Below are 16,066 nucleotides of genomic sequence, written 5' to 3' on the forward strand. Positions count from 1 at the left end.
AGGGATACCATGCTGCTTGAGGCTCTCAAGCAAAACAGGCAGGAATTGGGAGTGGGTGGTCAGGGAATTCAATTCCAAGCATCTGGCCCCATGAATCCGGCAGCAGTGCCACAAGAAGTTTAATGACTTCACGTGAGTAGTCAAGGTCATGGAATGTGTCCTCCTGTGCCATCTCCCAAACTTTGCTCCACTAACCTCTTATGGAGCTCTATGCACCCTTTCCCCCACCCACCCCACCCCACCCCTATCTCTCACTCATTCGCGCTCCCTGGCACTCAGGACTCATGCATAACACCCAGGTTCTCCACCCAACCCTCACGCAACTACCAATGCTGCCAGCCTCACACTCACCTCTCACTGCCTTCACATACCTCCAGCAATTCAGCTGTGGCAGGCACATCACCCAAACACTGTGTGGCGCAATCACTGGCATTCTTCCCTCTCTCTTGAATGGCAGTGTGGCACAGAATAGAGGGGAGCAGAGCAGAACAGGAACAGGACAAGGATGCCTGCATCCCCTGAGCCCTACAGAGAGTATGGTTTCCTGAATCATGGGGTCAGCTGCGTCAGATCCCATGGCGCTACTGAGAATGTTGAAGATGAGGGTATGTTTCTGCCTCATGCCGCTTCTCATCCCCCAGTTCACCTTGATTCTGCTATCTGACATGATAAGCAAGCTGCAAATGGACCTCCTGCTTTCCTCCCCAGCCCGTTCCCTCGCCCAAACCTTCCTCTTCTGATTTCCTGCTTTCAGCCACAGTAGCCTCCAGGAGGAAGAGAGAGCAGCAGTAGCACTGTACTGATGAAGAGGCCCCATCACTCACAGCCATCAGATCGGATAATAGCACTTCTTGCACCGTGGGGACTAATGTAGAATTGGGGTCAGCATGTGGTAAGTCACCGAGCAAAAGTGGGCTTCAGCCTGGCCAGGGATAAAAGATGATTCATTTGCCATCTCACCAGTGTGCAAGGTCACAGTGCAATATTCACTGCCAAATGCAGGAACTCATCACAGCACCTCCAAAAAACACTCCAGGGTACCTCTAGAGACTTTGCAAAACAGGAATTATTCTACATTAACTTACCTGCAATTTGGATGCCTGGCCCTTTAAATAATGCTCATACTGGGTCCCTTCTGCAGCTAAACGCTTGTTCCTTGGTGAGTGACAAGCGAATATATTGAATGGGCCTGTGTGGTCCAAATTTGGAAAATGGGGTCACATCAATTGGCAAGTCTGTGTGATGTCATGGTAGCACCATTTCAGTTGCTTCCGGCACATGCAGGGGACACCTACACGAGCGCACCTCTCAATATGGTACGCCATGCAGGCCATCGCAACCCATTCAGCTTACCATCATCAGCGAAGCTCTAGATCCAAATTTCGTGCCCATGGTTTATGTTATTAGAGGCTTATCATTCATATTGGTGAGAAGGTTGTGGAAAGAGTTCAATCCTCATTACTTCCTGCTTCTTAGTTGTAACAATAAGACTGGCAAGTCAGTTGCATCTGCAAGGAAGACCTTCCTGGTTTAAGCAATGCAGACGCACGGTGGGTGGGCTTAACTCTTTCCCCAAACTGACGAGTGTGGGTACAATCCCTTTCAGGAAGTTCTTAAGCAACCTTTGGCATCTTGTGCTTTATTGATCACTATAAAATTAATAGACTTATCTACCTGTTTAACTGAGAAAGTTCAATGAGCAATGAGGTAATCCATTTTACCCTCGAAGGTATATAAATCTGTATAAATGTCTCTAAAAGCCTCAATAATTTCAGAGGGGCTTCTAGTAACATGTCCGCCCTCAAAATGTTATCCATAGCCTCTTGTTGCAACTTTTAGATGTTTAACTGGTTCAAAAGCAAATCTCTTATCTTCCTCTTCAGAGTCACATTCGAAAGAACAAACTTGCATTTATATAGTGTCTTTCACATCCTCAAGATGTTCCACAACAAACTTGATAGCCAATGAATTGCTTTTGAATTGTAATCACAGTTGTTTGTGGACAAGCGTGGCAGCCATTTTTCATACAGTAAGATTTCACAAACAATAATCAGATAAATGACAAAGTTCACCTGCTTTTATGGTGTTAGTTAAGGGATAAATGTTCACCAGGTAGCCAAGGGAAACTGCTTGCTCTTCTTTGAAATAGTGCCATGGGAACTTTTATATCCATCTGAGCAGTCAGACGAAGCCTTGGCTTTACATCTCATGTGAAAGACAGCACCTCTGAAAATGTAGCACTCCATTAGTACTACACTTAAGTGCTTAGATTAAGTGCTGAACTAGGGGCTTGATTTGATGACCTTCTGGCTCAGCTGGAAGGAGCTGACACTTGGTAGCTTGGTCAAAGTTTAAGTGTCTCTTTCACATGGAGCTCATCTGGGCTAAATTGGATAGCCCCCAAAAATGGGCACAAGGATCATGGTGCATGATTAAGCCGTGCCCTTGGTTGAATTGCAGGCAGCCCACCAACTTTTCCAGCCAACACAGACTCCTGCCACCCGTGCTGAGATGAAGTGGCCCACAGTTGGGCCTTCTAAGCCCAAAGCTGCTAAGGGACATCCTCCAAGGCCATGTGCAATCTCCTCCGCTGAAAGTAAGCAGCCTTCCACCAGGCATGCAGCAGCCACTGGGATAAGACTGTGGAGGAGCAGTAGGACAGGGAAAGGCACACAGAAGATAGGCACAAAAGGAACACACAAAGGCAATTAGTTGACTTTTGTATGGAATATTGGATGGTTTTATTTATAAAGCTGATTTGCAATGGTTGTTTGTTTTGTGGGACTCTGATTTCAGCATTGTGATGAAGGGGATGCTGTGATGGGCTGTAACAGAGGAATGATGAGGTGTGGGATTGTTGTAGAATGGAAAATTTGGGTTGTGTTTGCAGGTAGTACAGTCAGATCAGCTGATCAGGGACAGCCCTCTTTTTCTCTTCCTCCTCCTCATCTCACTCCTGCTCCTTTTTATCCTCCTTCTCTTCCTACTCTGCCTCAGCTGCTCATCACAAAAACCAGATGATAACTGTAGTGCCTTCATGATGGCAAGGTTGTACAGCAGTCCCCCTGGGCAGTCCAGGGAACAAAAGTATTGGTTAAGCACAGCAGTGGTTTGCTCAGTCACATATCATGTGGCAGGATTGTTACTTGCATCTACCCACACGTGCATGGGTGACTCATGGGTCATTTCGTCAAAGGATAGTGCTTGTTCAACCAGTAGCCCCTGGCTACACCCCTCTGGTTTGTCACAGTAAATCAAATACGGATGGATCAGTGGGCTGCTACAGAATGATGACATCATGACATTTGCCAAGATACTGGGCATTGATCTGCACAAGGAACTGAGTATGGTCACACAGATCGACATTGAAGGAGTGGAACCCTTTCTGGTTGTGGTACATCTCAGAATTTACATGTGATGCCCACAAAACAATGTGTGTGTAGTCAATGACACCCTGTACCATGTGAAATGTGCAATTCTGACAAAGTCATGTGCTCACCCTGCCTGTTTGTGTTATGAACTGTGATCAGCTCTTTTTGCATGGTGCCTTAGTGACCTCCCTTACGCAACAAATAACAGTCAACTGAGAGATGTTGCAAATATTGTTTGCTCCAGTCTTAAAGGAACCCAAAATCTAGAAGTTTATTGTATGGTCTCCTTCACAGCTACTGGCAAATCTGTCCTCGTCCTGCTCTGAGGCTGCAGTTCAAGCTGCACCAGGGGCCAGATTTCAATGATGAAGAGCCATCTGATGTACAGTTCCCCACTGGGTTTGAGGTAAAGGATTGCTCCCTGAAGACCCTGGGCGTGAATGTCTCCTGCTAAGAACACTCCTTCCCTGTCCCCCTTCTTCAATCAGCTTGTCCTCTTGTGAGCCACCTTTGCTTATTCTCCCTGTCACGCTGTAGGCCATGGGAACAAGTGATCTAAGCAGAATCTTCGAAGTCAGAACCAATGACACACTGCTCCCTGTAAACATCAGCAACTTTAAATAACAGTAAAAATCACCAAACACTTCTACAAACTCAGTAACAGCCAATAGAAATCAATCAATAATTAACCTGAAAGTACTTGCTGATCCCTTTAAACAGCATTGGCATCAAAACGGTGTCACATGCTGACTACCATCACGATCTGCCTTCCCTACATACTTCTGCCTCACTCTCCCTGCGCCCACACGAATACACTTACCAAAATGGCGTCCAGTGAGGCCTGAAGTGTGCACGGCACCACGGACACCATTTTGAACTTATTAACGGTGCCGTTCATGCCAAAAATAGGGGCACTAATCGAATTTTACAGGAATGATATCTAGTTCTATAAATTGGCATTTGGGAGTGTTTAATTTTATAATCCAGTAAGGTAGACATAATATAGCTTTGATGATTTTCCCATTTATTTTGAAGCCACCTAGGGAGCTTATGTTTTGATTAATGTAGTTTTTACTTGTGTCCCACAATGCAGTTCTAAGTAGCTTTTGAGGGGATAATTGAATAGCTTTCTTAGTAGTTTTGAGAAAGTCAGTGAATATCAGCAAAATCTCATTAAATCAAAAAGTTGAGCATTTGATGGAATTGTATGGATCTGTCTACAACAATCTGGTCAATACACAGAGACATGGATTGACAGAATTTCTACATTCTCCAATACCTTTAATCATGAATTAGAAACAGATTGCATCCAAACTAGAGCAGATACTGAGGCAGTTGGAGGATAATGTACTTCTTATCAAGGATTAGATGCACAAACAACAGAAAGACTTAGTTCTCTTAGTGCTATTATTTTATTTTTTCAAATTGCTGGAACGATCAGACAGTGCTCTAAAATGAGACTGCTTTTCCTTCCAATTGCACTTGGCATGGATCCAAATTAACCCAAGTCCAAAACTAACTGTCTAGTCAGTCTTCTAATTTTTTTTCGGAAATATATTCAAAGGATTGTGGCTTAACTGTGAAGACAAGTGAGAAGGCATTATGAGGACTGCTCCTTCCTGCCCATTATCCACGACATCGTTAAATACATGGACAAAGAAAGTTAAGGTGTGCCTCAAGAGCTCAATAAACTGAAGACTAAGCTGCAGGAGACCCAGGAAATGATTTTGGCGATGCCTGTGATTGATCTTAGTCCTGAACAGCAGCAGCTACTGTTGTAATATGCCTTTATGGGAGAGCAGCATACAATCACTTTAAAGCATGTTACAACAGCTACACTTTCAGAATTTGCGAGATCAGGTTCACCCAAGAATGAACTTCTGCAGGAGTGCAAGAGCCTTTGCATGTTCGACATCCCTAAGACATAGGAAGTGACCATGTTGCACCATTAGGGAACATTTCCATCCCGGAATCATATTTTTACTATTGAGTTCACAACTACAGAAATATGGGCAAGATTAATAATAATAATAATGATTTATTGAGTATACTTTCTTTGAGTTATAAACCTAATGCTGAATTTAGTTTGTGGTCCAACTTTATCAATTGATCAGAATATTTGTCCAATTTTTTCCTAGTAATTACTGCATCCAATATATGCAACTGCATTGACTGAAGCATGCTTGTGTTACTGCTAAGAATGTCGAGAGTATATGTATGAAGAAGTTAAATATTTTTGGTACAATGTCCCAAATTTGCCCCGTGAAAGAAAACACCCTATCACATACCTTAAAGGTACAGTGAATGAAGGAAACTTGCCCAATGGCAAAAATTGAAAGTAAAGGCTATGACCCAGCTGATGTGAACTGTGGAACAGAGTTAATAGGAATATTTAATCCAAACACACGGGGCTGTATTGGACTTGTGTTTAGCTGTTTGCATGATGTTTGTGTTTATGAATAAGAACTAAGGACAATAAATGAAATGTACCAGAGCAGTTCCTCGTGAAATGAGAAATAAACTGGAAGAATTCATTGGTGAAAACTGCACCGGAAACCGTCACAAAAGAAAAACTATAATCTAGGAATAAGCTGTACTAAATGCATATTAAACATATATGGAATTAGGAGATTGATATTAAAACCTATCTCCAATGTTAACAAAGGTTAAAGTTAGCATAATAGAAACATATTTTGAAAGAAGAGTAAAGGCTGTAAAAAGTAGCAACCCAAGATTAATCCAACGAGAAATAGGTGATATGTTGAGCATCAGCTGTAGCTCAGTTGGTAGCACTCTTGTCTCTGAATCAGAAGGCTGCGATGGGTTCAGATTTGAGCACAAAAATCTAGGCTGATGCTCCAGTGGAGTGCTGCCCTGGCAAAGTGGCTTTCTTTTAGAGGAGGTGTTAAACCGAGGCCCCATCTGCACTCTTAGGTGTATGTAAAAGGTCCCACAACTCTATTTTGAAGAAAAGCAGGGGCATTTTCCCCAGTGTCTTGACCAACACTCATCCCTCAATCAACATCACAATAAAGGCAGGTCATTATGGCATTGCTGTTTTTGAGAGCTTGCTGTGCACAAATTGGCTGCAACATATCTGACACCACAACCGTGACAACACTTCAAAACGTACTTCATTGGCTGTAAAGTGCTTTGAGACGTCCAGTGGTTGTGAAAGGTGCTATAGAAATGCAAGATTTTCTGTGTTTTTTTTGTTCTTTTCGGATAAAATATAAAATAAATTAGGCCTTTAAGGATGAGGTCAAGCATTTCCTGTGACAATTGTTTATATTCTCAGTCCAGGAATTGATGATGCATTGGAGGTTGTGAAATAATGGAGGGCAGCAATAAGATGACCATTGACTGCTTTGATAATTATAACACCTCTCTCTTCCTCAGATAATGCTAAGCATTTATAAAACACTGTTTCGGTCTCAGCGGGAGTACTGTGTCCAATTCTTGGCAGCACAATTGAGAAAGGATGTTAAAGCCCTGGAGAGGGTGTTGAGAATATTTACTAGAATGATACTCAGGATGAGGGACTTCAGCTACATGGAAAGACTGGAGAAGCTTGAAGTATTCTCCTCAGAGCAAAATGGTTAAGGGGAGATTTTATACAGATGTTCAAAATTATGAAAGGTTTTTATGGTGTAAACAATAGGAGAAACTCTTTCTACCAGCAGGAATGTAACAGAATTTGACCAAATATAGTTGCTTTATATATTTTAGTATGCGACAAGTCTTAACATTGATTTAACATACACAATATTCCAACGATAGTATCGAAAAAACAGGAATAATATTACCCTGTTATCTCCTCAGATAACCTTATGGATTCAATAATATGCCTTTACAGAAATTAACAGATTTAACAGTCTGTCCAATAATAAGCCTGTGATGAACACTCAAGTGAGCTGCACAAAGATGACTGTTCCCTATCTTGCTTGTTCCAGACTATGGACTGTGTACGCCTTCCCTTTCAGTGTCTTGTTTCTCCTGCTTGAAACAGACTGCTGTGAAAACAAATTTCAGAAGCATCCTTCATGATCTATCTCCCTCTGTCCAATCTATCCATTTCTGTCTTTTTAGCTGTTTATATTCTACTGCTTAATCTAATTTCTGGTGTGGAATGGTTATATGTATTAGAATGCTAACTCAAAAATAAGTGGTCTATATTTAAAACGCACATAGTCAGAAAATAAATTCCGTCTACTAGAAAAATATCATCTAAAAGTATTTTACTCACACAGGTCAGTAACAAAAGAACAGCAATTTTAAATAATCGACCAAAGTATAAAGAGGGGAGATGAGAAGAATTTTTTGAAGCAGCAATTCCTTATGACCTGCATTGTGCTGCTTGAAAGGAAGCAGATTCAATAGTAATTTTCAAAGGGAATTGAAGTATATTAGAAAATGAAACATTTTCAGGGCTCTGAGAAAAGAAGAGAAGTGTGGGACTAATTGGATAGCTCTTTCAAAGGGACAGCACAGGCATGATGGGCCAAACAGCCTTCTTCAGTGCTGTATCATTCTATATGATTTCAGCCTTTTAAGCAAGCTGGGAGCAATGGTGTGGTAAATTGGTTATGTTGCTTGCCACAGAGGAGCAAATATCAGAGCCATTTAATGAATATGCACTTCCTGTTAATGTTACAATCATGTCACAATGAAGTAAATGCTCTAGTTGTAAGTGAGGGAAAGGTGAAGGCATTATTCTTAAGTATATGTAAGAACCAGTTTCCACATGTGTAGGGGAAGGAAAAGGGAGACTGTACCTGTGTTCCTGGGTCTTAATGAATATGTTTATCTGGCTCCAGATTCCCCCTTTACTCAGTGAATGCGCAATTAATTCTAACACCCCTGATGTGGAGCGACAGCCACTAGAAATGGATGTCAGGAACTTGGGCATCAATATATACAGGTCCCATTGGACAATCCGTGGCGACTGGTCACTGGCCAGTGGCCTGTGGGCCCAAAAACTTGATCTGCAGTCCAGGTAGACAGCAGAGCACCAGGTGTGGGAATTTGTAAAATCTTTCCTCAACTTTGGAACTTGCGTTTGTTATACACACTGAGCTCATGATCTGAGAAGTCACTTCCAACATGGGAACCTGCATTTAGACAGGATGTATATCCAAGTGAGGAAGATATGGATATCCAGGATTAATCTCCCATTCCTTTTAGAGTAGTAATGATAGACATTTTGAGCAAGTCAACCATATTCTTAGACTATGTTAAACTGAAATTAAAATGAATTCATAAAATAACTGATTCAAAAAAATCATAATAGGAGTTACAGGACCAACAGCTTAACAGAATAGCAGAAAAAGCAATGATGACATGAGGGAAAGCTTTTTTTAACACAGTGAGTACTAAGGATGTGGAATTCCTTGCCCGAGTGTGTAGTGGAAACAGGTTCAATTGTGACTTTTAAAAGGGAATTAGATCATTATCTAAAGAAGATATCTAACAGGTATACCATTTTGGATACTGTTGGGAGGATGGCCTATCAGGGGAAAACAACATCAGTAGACAGAGCAGTGGCACCACGGCTGGCTCTGTTGTTCAGCAGGGGGGGTCAAAGCACAGAAGAGCGATTGTCATATGGGACTCTATAGTCAAGGGTTCAGATAGGTGCTTCTGTGGTCGTGAAATAGACAAAGGATGGTATGTTGCCTCCCTACTGCCAGGGTCCAGGATGTCTCTGATCGGGTATGGGACATCCTGAAGGGGGAGGGAGAACAGCCAGAGGTGGTGGTATACATTGGTACTAACGACATAGGCAGGAAGAGTGACGAGGTCCTGCAGTGGGAGTTCAGGGAGTTAGGCAGAAAGTTAAAAAACAGGACCTCTAGGGTTGTAATCTCAGGATTACTCCCTGTGCCACATGCCAGTGAGGCTAGAAATAGGAAGATAGTGCAGCTAAACATGTGGCTGAACAGATGGTGTAGGAGGGACGGTTTCCGATATCTGGATCATTGGGATCTCTTCCGGGGCAGGTGGGACCTGTACAAGAAGGATGGGTTGCATCTAAACTGGAGGGGCACCAATATCCTAGCTGCGAGGTTTGCTAGTATCACTCGGGAGGGTTTAAACTAGTATGGCAGGAGGGTGGGAACCAGAGCAATAGGTCAGCAGGTGAAATAAATGACTGGGAACTAGTGAATATGGCCAGTAGGACTAAGAGGAAGAGCAGGCAGGGAGAAAGTACTGAACACAGTGGGACTGGGGGTCTGAAATGCATTTGTTTCAATGCGAGAAGTATAACAGGCAAGGCAGATGAGCTTAGAGCTTGGATTAGTACTTGGGACTATGATGTTATTGCTATTACAGAGATTTGGTTGAAGGATGGACAGGATTGGCAGATAAACATTCCAGGATTTAGATGTTTCAGGCAGGATAGAGAGAGATGTAGAAGAGGCGGGGGAGTTGCACTGCTGGTTAAGGAGAATATCACAGCTGTACGACAGGAGGACACCTTGGTGGGCTCATGCAGCGAGGCAATATGGGTAGAGCTCCGGAATAGGAAGGGTGCAGTCTCAATGTTGGGTGTTTACTATAGGCCTCCCAATTGCCGGCGGGAGATTGAGGAACAGTTATATAGGCAGATTTTGGAAAGATGTAAAAGCAATAGGGTTGTTGTGTGGGTGATTTTAACTTTCCCTATATTGACTGGGAATCACTTAGTGCTAGGGGTTTGGATGGGGCAGAATTTGTAAGGTGCATCCAGGAGGGCTTCCTGAGACAATATGTAGATAGTCCAACTAGGGAAGGGGCAATACTGGATCTGGTATTAAGGAATTAACTCGGCCAGGTGGTCGAAGTTTCAGTAGGGGAGCATTTCAGGAAAAGTGACCATAATTCAGTAAGTTTCAAGGCACTGGTAGATAAGGATAACAGGAGTCCTCGAGTTAAGGTGCTTAATTGGTGGAAGGCTAATTATAACAATATTAGGCAGGAACTGAGGAATCTAGACTGGAGGCAGATGTTTGAGGGCAAATCAACAACTGACATGTTGGGGGGTTTCAAACGTCAGTTGATAAGAATTCAGGTCCGGCATGTTCCTGCTAGGATGAAGGATAAGTATGGCAAGTTTCAGGAACCTTGAATAACGAAGGATATTGTGAGATTAGTCAAAAAGAAAAGGGAAGCATTCATAAGGGCTAGAAGGCTGGGAACAGATGAAGCCCGTGGAGAATGTAAAGAAAGTAGGAAGAAGCTTAAGCAAGGAGTCAAGAGGGCTAAAAGGGGTCATGAAAAGTCATTGGCAACCAGGATTAAGGAAAATCCCAAGAACTTCTATACATATGTAAAAAGCAAGAGGGTAGCCAGGGAAAGGGTAGGCCCACTCAGGGACAGAGGTGGGAATCTGTGTGTGGAGTCAGAAGAAATTGGAGAGATACTAAATGAGTACTTCTCATCAGTATTCACCAAAGAGAAGGACTTAGCGATCGATTTGTCTAGGGAAGTGTGTGGAGAGCCTGGATCATATTGAGATCATAAAAGAGGAGGTGTTAGGTGTCTTGAAGAATATTAAGGTGGATAAGTCCCCAGGGCCAGATGGGATCTACCCCAGAGTACTGAGGGAGGCAAGGGAGGAGATTGCTGGGGCCTTGACAGAAATCTTTGTATCCTCACTGGCTACGGGTGAGGTCCCAGAGGACTGGAGAATGGTCAATGTTGTTCCATTGTTTAAGAAGGGTAGCAGGGATAATCCAAGAAATTACAGGCTGGTGAGCCTTACGTTAGTGGTAGGGAAATTATTGGAGAAGATTCTTCGTGACAGGATTTACTATCATTTGAAAGCAAATGGGCGTATTAGTGAGAGACAGCATGGTTTTGTGAAAGGGAGGTTGTGTCTCACTAACTTGATCGAGTTTTTCGAGGAAGTGACAAAGATGATCGACGATGGAAGGGCAGTGGATGTTATCTACATGGATTTCAGTAAGGCCTTTGACAAAGTCCCTCATGGCAAACTGGTACAGAAGGTAAAGTCGCATGGGATCAGAGGTGAGCTGGCAAGATGGATATAGAATTGGCTTGGTCATAGAAGGCAGAGGGTAGCAGTGGAAGGGTACTTTTCTGAATGGAGAGCTGTGACTAGTGGTGTTCCGCAGGGATCAGTGCTGGGACCTTTGCTGTTTGTAGTATATATAAATGATTTGGAGGAAAATGTAATTGGGCTAATTAGTAAGTTTGCAGACGACACTAAGGTTGGAGGAGTTGCAGATAGTGAAGAGGATTGTCAAAGGATACAACGGGATATAGATCGGTTGGAAACTTGGGCGGAGAAATGGCAGATGGAGTTTAATCCGGACAAATGCGAGTTCATGCATTTTGGAAGGTTTAATACAGGTAGGAATTATACAGTAAATGGCACAACCCTTAAGTGCATCGGCGGGCAGAGGGATCTGGGTGTACAGGTCCACAGGTCACTGAAAGTGGCAACGCAGGTAGATAAGGTAGTCAGGAAGGCATATGGCATGCTTGCCTTCATCGGCAGGGGTATTGAGTATAAAAGCTGGGAAGTCATGCTGCAGCTGTATAGAACCTTGGTTAGGCCACACTTGGAATATTGCGTGCAATTCTGGTCGCCACATTACCAGAAGGATATGGAGGCATTGGAGAGGGTGCAGAGGAGGTTTACCAGGATGCTGCCTGGTTTGGAGGTTATTAGCTATGAGGAGAGGTTGGAGAAACTCGGATTGTTCTCACTAGAGCGATGGAGATTGAGGGGCGACTTGATAGAATTTTACAAAATTATGAGCGGCATGGAAAGAGTAGACAGTCAGAAGCTTTTTCCCAGGGTGGAAGAGTCAATTACTAGGGGCATAGATTTAAGGCGAGGAGAAAACTTTAGAGGAGTTGTGCGGGGCAAGTTTTTTACTCAGAGGGTAGTGAGTGTCTGGAATTCGCTGCCAGAGGAGGTGGTGGAAGCAGGTACGATAGTGGTGTTTAAGAGGCAGCTTGACAAATACATGAATAGGATGGGAATAGAGGAATACAGACCCCGGAAGTGCAAAATGTTTTAGTTTGACAGTCAATATGATCGGTGCAGGCTTGGAGGGCTGAAAGGCCTGTTCCTGTGCTGTACTTTTCTTTGTTCTTTGTTCTTTGAAGGAAAAATTGCAAGGCTATGGGGAAAACATGGGGCAGTGGCACTCAGTGAATTGTTCTTGAAGAGGATTGGCACAGACATGATAGGCTGAATGGCCTCCTTCTGTGCTGTAACCATTCTTTGATTCGATGATTCAATGACTTTCAAAAAATGAAACAATTTGATATGATTTTACAAGAGCAATAAATGTAAGTCAAATGGGTTTATAAAAGGTAAGTAAATGGATAGCAATGTTCTTGACCTTTTAAGATATAGCAAACTTAATAGGAAAATTCAATTTAATGATAGATGATTTTTTTCTATCCTTACTTTCAGAAAACATTCAGTAAGATATCTCACAAAAGACTTATTGCTGGAATGAAAACCATAGGATTGAGCATAAAGTTCTAAATTCGTTACTAACTTAGCTAATTAGCTTTCAAAGAAAGAGTAAGTACCAATGATGATAGGTTGGAGTTTGGAATCAGCAGGCTCCTCAAAATTCCATCTACAATTCTTCAGTTTTAAAAAAAAAGAAAATCATGGGAGTACATATCCGGAAACTTAAGCCTCACCTTGAGGTAATGCCTGTCAGGAATATGGCTTCATACAGAGCATGATCTTTGAATACTGGCCAGTAAATCATGACCAAGTTCCTAAGATATAATGTCGGGAGACAAAGCATCTTGCAGATTGTTTGGTTGGAAAGTTACCCCTTACTGGTACAGAGTCCGAGGGCTGAATCTCAATGTCCAAAGGGAGATGGATCAGGCAGCTGTCATTAGCTAAGTCAGGATCCTGGGTCAGGATCCTGATATCATTTCTCCCACTTCTGTGCTTTACCCAGATAGATTTACCGCTGAACCAGGAAACACCATATGGGACTGTCAGGTAAGTAACTGTCATATGCAACTAGGTCATTAAGTACTGTTTTAACCAACTCTACTGGCTTTAACAGCCAGTGCAAAGGCTCCCTGAGCTTCAGAGTGCCTCATCAGGGTCAACCAGGCCAATGCACAGTAGGGAATGCTGTTTCAGTGAAACTGGCAGGCTGGAAAGGCTTTGAACTGTGAAGCTGAAGGATTCCAGACATGGCTAGGTGAAAAGCTGCTGTTCAAGGCACTTCTCCTCAAAGTGTTTTCACTGCTCCACAGAGCTTAGGAGATGGACACCGAGATCCAGCTCTAAGGAGACAAGAGCCCCAACATAAGGCCTACTGGCAGAGGATCAGCACTCTCGACATGCATGGGCAGCAGTACCTCAGGAGGCTCAGGCTTTCATGGCAGATTGTTGCTGACATCTATGGCGCCATGGAACAAAACTCCCTTCCCAGTCAACCAGGTGGGAATGCATTCCCAATGGCCATCAAGACGGCTGTCACTGGAGGTCCATTGCCTAACCACACCTTCCTGCCCTGGGTCTCTGCCTCTTCATAAAGTTGAGAGCTCTCTCCTATAAGGAGAGAAATCAGAGTACTGTAATGGCTTGTGTGGAGAAGATGGAAGGACAACATTTGTGGAGGGTGACTGTAAGACATGGGTGTGAGAGGATAATAGGCTGAGTGAGTGTTAGCTTTGCAGATAGGCCTGCAAGGTACTTGCAGAGAGACCAGTGGAGCTGTATTGTTCTGAGGAGTTGTGCAGTAGAATGCTGGGCCTGTCGAAGTATGGGGTTTGTCAGCTGAAAGTGTTATGCCACTCATCTTTCCTGCCCTCCTGAGGTCTTTATTAAAAAAAATTAATTCATAGGATGTTAGTGTTACTAGTGAAGGCAGCATTTAGTGCGCGCCCTTAATTGCCCTTGTTGTGGTAAGCTGCCTTCCTGAACCACTGCAGTCCATGTGATGTAGGTACACTCAGTGCTGTTAGCAGGGAGTTCCAGGATTTTGACCCAGTGACAGTGAAGAAAGGACGACATAGATCCAAGTCAGGATGGTGAGTGACTTGGAGGCGAACTTGCAGGTGGCGGTGTTCCCATGTGTCTGCTGCCCTTGTCCTTCTAGGTGGTAGAGGTAGCAGGTTTGGTAGGTGCTGTCGAAGAAGCCTTGGTGAGTTGCTGCAGTGCATCTTGTAGACTATATGCACTGCTGCCACTATGCATCGGTGGTGGGGGGTGTTAACTGTTTAAAGTAGGTAGATGGGGTGAAGATCAAATGGGCTGCTTTGTCCTGGGTGGTGTTCAGCTTCTGGAGTGTGGTTGGAGCTTCACTCATCCAGGCAAGTGAAGAGTATGCCATCATGCTCCTGACTTGTGCTTTGCAGATGGTGGACAGGCTTTGGGGAGTCAGGAGGTGAGTTCCTCACCATAGAATACCCAGCCTTTGACCCGCACTCATAGCCACATTCATATGGATAGTTCAGTTCAGTTTCACGTTACATATGCTTGGCTGAGAGCCCATATACTCATCTGAGTTCTAAAATACCTACTTCCCAGAGGAAAGATTGTTTGATTGACAGCTCTGTCTTCCTGATCTCTGCTGTCAATTTAACAATGTTTGTTTACACAAGTTCTACGGTTTTTCTTTGATACTTTAAAGGATCTGGATGATTGACATTTTTATTAGCTTGCAGTGAAGATGTTTTTTCAACATAGGACAAAGCTGATGAATGAATTACATTTTTTTAAAAACTTTTTGTTTACATATCCCACTACACTATCAGGTTCATCGATTCTAGACAGGGACCATAGAAGGTGGATGGAAGTGCAGAGCTTGCCATGAGGGGCCATAGGAGGTGGGTGGGGGCATGATGTGGCATGGATGCGGTCAGAGGGAGTGTTTGGAGGGTGAGGGTGTGAGGGCTGCAGGGTCTTTGTGTTTTTAATTTAACTGGGACAAAGTCCCATGGCAGTGAGGTGGCCCTTTTAAACTGCTCGCCTTCACATCCGGCAGCCCCTGCGGCTGCCTCCAAACTTCTTCCAGGGTTGGCTGGCCAGGCTCCAGCCCACAGCAACCCACCCCCACCTTATACTGGAGACAGATCAGAAAATGGAGAAGGAATTGAGAGAGTCTGTAGGATAAGGCACGCCAAAGCTAACCTGCTAGAAAGGTAATTGCCTAGAAAATACATTCAACCACACCAATGATGGTCTGAATTTTACCAACACTTTGGGGATAGACTAGGAGGCGGCACAGCTGGCAAAAAGGGAAGGCAATGGGTGGCATGCCTATCATCATCCCACCATCATGCCATTTTGCCAGCAGCGGGCATGGTGTTAGACAGCTTGCCCACTCGGAACCCAACTGAGCCAACTAAGTGGACAATTAATGTCCTCTTCCACCCTCTGCTGGCATATTACCAGTGGTTGGGGGGACCTCTCCACCATATGGGCAGACTGCCAAGAAAACCCTGGTGACCTCAAAGCAGGCTCCCGTGGTGGGGGGTGGGGGGCTGCTTTTTGGGCACCCTTTGGCCCATCTTGGAAATGGCTGTCCATGTGGCAATGGTATCGCCTGCCCTCAGTAACTGCACCACCCCTTTGCCAGGGCTGCCTGACTGGCCTCCAATCCCACTTGCCTGTCTTTGAAAGCCATCAATGTGCCTTCATCCTGCAAGGCTGGCAGCTTATTGGGTCTTTCGAAGGCGGGGAGGGGGGCGGT

This window comes from Cetorhinus maximus, chromosome 6, assembly GCF_964194155.1.
Source record: "Cetorhinus maximus chromosome 6, sCetMax3.hap1.1, whole genome shotgun sequence".
NCBI lineage: Eukaryota > Metazoa > Chordata > Chondrichthyes > Lamniformes > Cetorhinidae > Cetorhinus > Cetorhinus maximus.